This window comes from Rosa rugosa, chromosome 3 (assembly GCF_958449725.1).
Source record: "Rosa rugosa chromosome 3, drRosRugo1.1, whole genome shotgun sequence".
Lineage (NCBI taxonomy): Eukaryota > Viridiplantae > Streptophyta > Magnoliopsida > Rosales > Rosaceae > Rosa > Rosa rugosa.
In genome coordinates this window covers 15,794,473-15,800,207 of record NC_084822.1, presented here as the reverse complement: position 1 = coordinate 15,800,207, position 5,735 = coordinate 15,794,473, and the positions used below count along the sequence as shown (strand labels likewise).

At 41.9% G+C, this 5,735-nt stretch overlaps 1 long non-coding RNA gene across 1 annotated transcript; it reads left to right on the top strand.

Moving 5' to 3' along the window:
• The first annotated feature begins 1,275 nt into the window (after positions 1–1,275).
• Positions 1,276–5,366, top strand: LOC133739272 (uncharacterized). The gene is made up of 2 exons (XR_009860508.1): positions 1,276–1,356; positions 5,100–5,366. It is a non-coding gene; the product is annotated as an uncharacterized LOC133739272 (long non-coding RNA).
• The last annotated feature ends 369 nt before the right edge of the window (positions 5,367–5,735 follow it).

Here is a 5,735-nt window from a genome sequence, read left to right as displayed (position 1 = left end):
GGAGAATTTTCCGAGTAACCGAGTTATTTATAGCTATTTTCCGAAGTTGTGGAATTTTAGAAAATAAATTAGAGAAATAGAAAACAAGTGGAGCAATCTTAGCCATCCATTTTCCCCACCGCTCGATCATGGCCATCCATTGATTAATGGACAAATCTATATAGGCCTTTGATCCGTTGGAAGACCCAGAATGATCGAGAGAGAGTGAGAGAGAACCAGAGTTCTCTGACCCGGAATGCGACCCGCGACTGGGTCCGACGGAAAAAGGCTCCTCCGGCCGCCTCTCCGCGGCGGACCATGGGCAATAGCTTCGCCTCTCCATCGCCTACAACCCTGTAGCCTTGGATCGTCCATGCACTTGACGAGGTAGAAGAATCGACGGTGAGAAGGTCCAAGCTTTCTCCGGCGAGTTCTGTAATTTCCGGCGATTCCGGCCACCGTTTGGGCCATCTGTGGTATGAAACCTCACCTCCCCGTCATGCTCTACACCCCAGTATGATTAGTTTTCCAATTAGATCGAGTTTTGACATTTTGGTTTTTGGGTTGTTTCTGCCTCCGTCGCGGTTCCTCGCTGCCGGCGACTTCTCCTGCTTTCTGGGCTTCGTTTCTTGTTCAATTGCAGGTCTAGGCGAGGTATTGTGAAGCCATCTAGGCTGTAGCATGAGGAATCCTCGGTTCATCCCCTTTCCATTCTCGGCAGTGTGTTGAGCTCAGTATCAGTCGATTTTCGAAGGTATAATCTTGAACCTGAATCACGTTTTGCTCCTGTGTTAGTGATCAGGTGTGATGGAACCGAGCTTGGTTTGATATAGTGAAATTGAGAACTGTTTTCGAATGGGCATTGTGTTGCATGTTTGAAATTGTGGCTGTTGTAAAGAAATTGTGTATTGGTTGTGGAATAATCGAAAAGTGGTCAAGTTGTGAAGCTTGGGTGTGCATAGTAATTATATCAGAAGCTATCCAACCAAATTTGAGATAGAATTAAAGTGGAGTGTTGAAGTAATAACAAGTAAAGAAAAGAAATTAATGTGTATACATGTATTGGGTGGCCTTAGTAAATCGGGTGCACTCAATATATGTTTGGTCGATAACGTAACTTCAAGTGAATGTTTGATAATTAAGGTAATTATCGAACCTACCTCGGTTGGTCAAACGTGGTCAAACTGGTCAAAGTTGGTCAACTCTTGGTCAAACTAGGAATAGTTGGTTGTACGATTTGTTAATCGTCGAGATTTCAGTTATTAATTAAATGCGATATTAACTATCGAAATGTCGGAACTTAGGACTCCAGCTACCCGAGGAACGGAAGGTTCGTGATCTCCGAACAACATGAGATGGTAAAACTTCGAAATCCAGGTAGGGGACTCGGGACTCTCTATTGGCTAGTTATTTTCCGTGTTTGATTATATACGTGATGCATGATGAAAGTACATTGTTAGTTCAAATTTAAAATGTTTTTAAGTTAACGTGCGTATAAGATTGTTGATGGCGGTGTGTGAGAGCGGAAAGGTGGTCGATGACTTCCTTGGGGATTAGCCACCCCTAAACCTACGGAGGGTTAGCTACACCAGTCGGACGGTGCGTAATCGTAATGACGACCCGGTTCCGTGTGTGTAGCTAGTGTGTTAAGTTTGGCGCTCTGTGACTGTTTAGGTCAGATGTTGGTTCTACGGAACCAGGCCATCAGGTAAATCGCACGTAGTTTTCTAATCATGCATCGAGTTTTAAGATTAATGATATTGTGATGCCCCGGAAATTTGTATTTATTTTCCGAGGATTTTCCGGAATTTAATTAGTGGTTATTGGACGATTTCGTGGCTCGTGGATGGAGCGGAAGTGTTTCGGACGAATAAATATTCAGGAAGTGTCATTTTAGGGGGGGACGCAAGGGTTGACTTTTTATTCGTTGGGATTCTCTGAAAACTTCCTTCATGAAAGTCGTAGAGTGCGTCGATACGGGTTCGTGGATATGCGGAACGCGAAAATCGGAGTTCGTATGAAGAAGTTATGGCCATCGGAAAAAGTTTCCATTTTGGTATATATAGGATTTTTCCGGAAAAATTTCAGAAAAATCAGATTTTCCCTTTTTGGAAAGTTTTTCTCTCTCTTCTCTCCCGAGCCCAGATTTCTTCTTCTCTGGTTTTCCGGCCATATCTTCCTCATCCGGCCACCGATTGACGTGAAACAAAGTGGGCTTTTCTCGTCTCGACATCCTTTATGAGTTTGTAGAAGAAATCAAAGTGAAATACGAGCTGTAGGAGGCGCTACAAGGCCGAGAAGAAGCCTCGTCAGGGACGAAATCGCCTTCGTCGGAACTGGAGATTCCGGCCACCTTTGCCGGTGATTCTTGAGGGCTTTTGGAGCTCGGAGGACGTAGATGCTTCCCACAAGGTGGCTTGCATCGATTCAACTCGTGGAGGTTGAATTTTGGAATTGAAATTCTAGGGTTTCAATCGAGCTGTTTTGTTCTAAGAGTTATGGAAGTTTAAATTGGAGTTGAGACGAAGAACTTTGGTGTTAGGAGTTTTGTCAAATTCCGACTTTGGGCCGGCGGCAGCGCCGCCACTGTGGTGGTGTTTTCCGGCTGTTTCCGGCCACCTCAGGGATAGTTTCTGTTCCTGAGTTCGATCTACTCGTCGATACAAGCATTTCAATATATTGTTTGTAATTTTTGGAAATCGTATGAGTATGTTAGGGTTTTTACAGTTTCGGACCGTTCGATGATTCGATCCGTAAGGATCCGACTATCCGATCGACTTGTGGTTTTGGCATATCGGTCGTAGAAGTATTCCGGAGACATTGGGTGGTCTCGGATGTGGTTTCGCCTTAATTGGCGTCACTTTGGGGATTTTAGTTCAAAACAGGGGTTTCGGACTTAAATCGTTTGTGGATTGTTGCTAAGTTGAAACCGTATGTGACCAGGTACTTGACGAGGTATCCTTGGACGGTTGTTTTGTGGTGTGGCTGCCTTGTTATGTATTGAAGACGCAGCGGGAATTTCGAGATGAGTAAATCTCGCGATATGTGTTATGAGCCTAGTTACCATATTGTCTTGGAGTTATGAGATTAACTGTGACTATAGATGGTATTAGTGGCATTTCTGAATGGATGACTATGTGTGTATATATATATATATATTATGGGGTATATATATATACATATGTATTCATGTATTAGTGGCATTCCGAGTGGATGACTATGTGTGTATATATATATATTATGGGGTATATATATATACATATGTATTCATGTATTAGTGGCTTCGTGGTGAATCTTTGTGATGATTGTCATGTAAGGCTTGTGTAGGAGTATCTGTGTGATGAGTTGGATGATTGCTACCTGGATGATGACTGATGAAATTGTGTATTGAGTTGTGATTGTAGGATATCATGTGTTGAGATACCATGGGTCTAGTATGACCGTCTTAAGTGAGACTTAGGATATGGTAGCTTGTGTAGGAATATCTCTGTGATGAATCGATGACATCAATATGATGAATCTTTGTGATGATTGTAATGTAAAGCTTGTGTAGAAATATCTGTGTAGCTTGTGTAGGAATATTTGTGTGATGATTGCTATCTGTGTGATGACTAGCAATAAATCTAGGTGATGATCGCTATCTATGTGATGACCGGCAATATCTGTGTGATGAATATGTGTGAGGATCGCTATCTGTGTGATGACCGGCGATATCTGTGTGATGAATATGTGTGAGGATCGCTATCTGTGTGATGACTGACGATATCTGCGTGATGATTAGTTGGATGATCGCTATCTGTGTGATAATTAGTTGGATGATCGCTATCTGTGTGATGACTGGCGATATCTGTGTGATGATTACTTGGATGATCGCTATCTGTGTGATGATCAGTAGGATGATAGCTATCTGTGTGATGATTAGTGGGATGACAGCTCGGTAGCGGAGCTGAATTGTTATTAAGTTAACAATAATCGAGAAGACTGCTGTGATGGTCGGGGCTACCTACAGACGTCAGAGTGTGGGATTACAATGACTACTTTGACTTGAATTGCTTGACTTAATGTGACCTCCTGAACTAAATTATATGCAGGGGTTACTATGAATTGTTTTGCTTGTTTTGAATTGTGATTGCCTTGTTTTCTTCTTGATTTGATTGATTGTTGGTTTGATTTATCTTGAAGACCATAGTGGTGATGCATTGTGCTCTGTGTGAGGTTAGAAAGGTGATTCATTGTTTTCACCTTTGATGTCATGTTGATGACAAAGGCTCATAGTGGGGAGGGAATGAGCGTGGTTTGGGGTTCGCCGTAGGGCGTTAGAATGGCATCAAACATTGCTTGAGGAAGTCTTGTTTGATTGAATTTGTGTAATGAGACGCTAGATGAGAATCTAAGCATGAGGCTGTAGTCACCAGTTGACTTATGTAGGCATGATATGGAAGATTATGGAATCGATGGCTGTAGGTGTGAGCTATTTGTATATCATGTTTAGGTTGAGGCGACTTAAGAAATGTGTGTTGCTTTGTGGTTTTGAGTTTACTCATACGAGCTTCATAAGCTTACCGGGTTTGTTGTGTGGCAACCCGGTGCACTATTCAATGGAATTGTGTAGGGGTTAATCCTGCAGGTCAGGGTAATCGTGGCTGAAGCTAAGTTGGCGTGCTGGCAGCATTACGGGTAGGAAGCAAATTTTGTTGGCTTTGCCATTGTTATGACTTCCGCTATGTAACAAAACTCTGAGGAGCATTTACGTTTTATTTTGTGATGGCAATTTAATTCGTAAGCTTATGTAATATATGACTCTACGGAGCGGGTCAATATTGACATAGTAGGTTCAGTGCATCAATATGTGTGTAGTTAAAAGGAGAAAAAGTTCCAGGTATTTTGTATTGATGACTGAACGTTCACGCATGTATAATTATGAGGTTATATATCGATTTTTATTTGTGTTAAAAATCAGGGGCGTGATAGATATTTTAAGTTTGTCGTTCTTACATATATATTCGCTTTGTTTTCACACTGGGCCCAAATCCAAATAATTACAAAGTTGAGTTGATTTTCAAACTTAGCCGGAGTAGGTCCCATAGAGCAGCGAGGACGAAAGCTCACCCCTACAACAGTGTATGTGCAGGTACTGTGCACTGGTAACGGGATTGTAGCGGACGGAGCTGGGTGCGCGGAATTTGATAACCTTTCCGGACGGTAAACGAGTTTCTGATGTACTCTTGATCTTTATTTCTTGATCCACACCATTCTGAAACTTGTTGTTGAGTGTTCATTGTGTGGTTAAGTCTATTAGTCCTCGACTATTAGAAAATGACAAGTTCTAGACGAACAAAGTGAATTTTGTAATTTCAAGAAGCTTTCACCTCAAAAGTATTTCAAAATCTCCGCTGTGCGTTTTACGAAAAGTTTATCAACAAAAATGCCTTGCGGTTCTCTAGAATGTAAATCGAGCATTCGGTTTATGTTTTAGAGTCTCGCGGCACTGTGACGTGCTCAAGCTGGCGAGGTGCAGTTTGGGGCGTTACATTGTTGATGGAGTCAATAATGAGTTTGGAGTCTCCCTCAACAATAATTTTAGAGAAGTTATTCTCCAAACACTTGTATTGTGACATGACTAATAATTTAAAATGAAATAACAAGGATATAGTTTCCCGAATACGCCAAGGGGGATCACAAGACTTGTTGATGGAGTCAATAATGAGTTTGGAGTCTCTCTCAACAATAATTTTAGAGAAGTTTAGGGGTCAGAG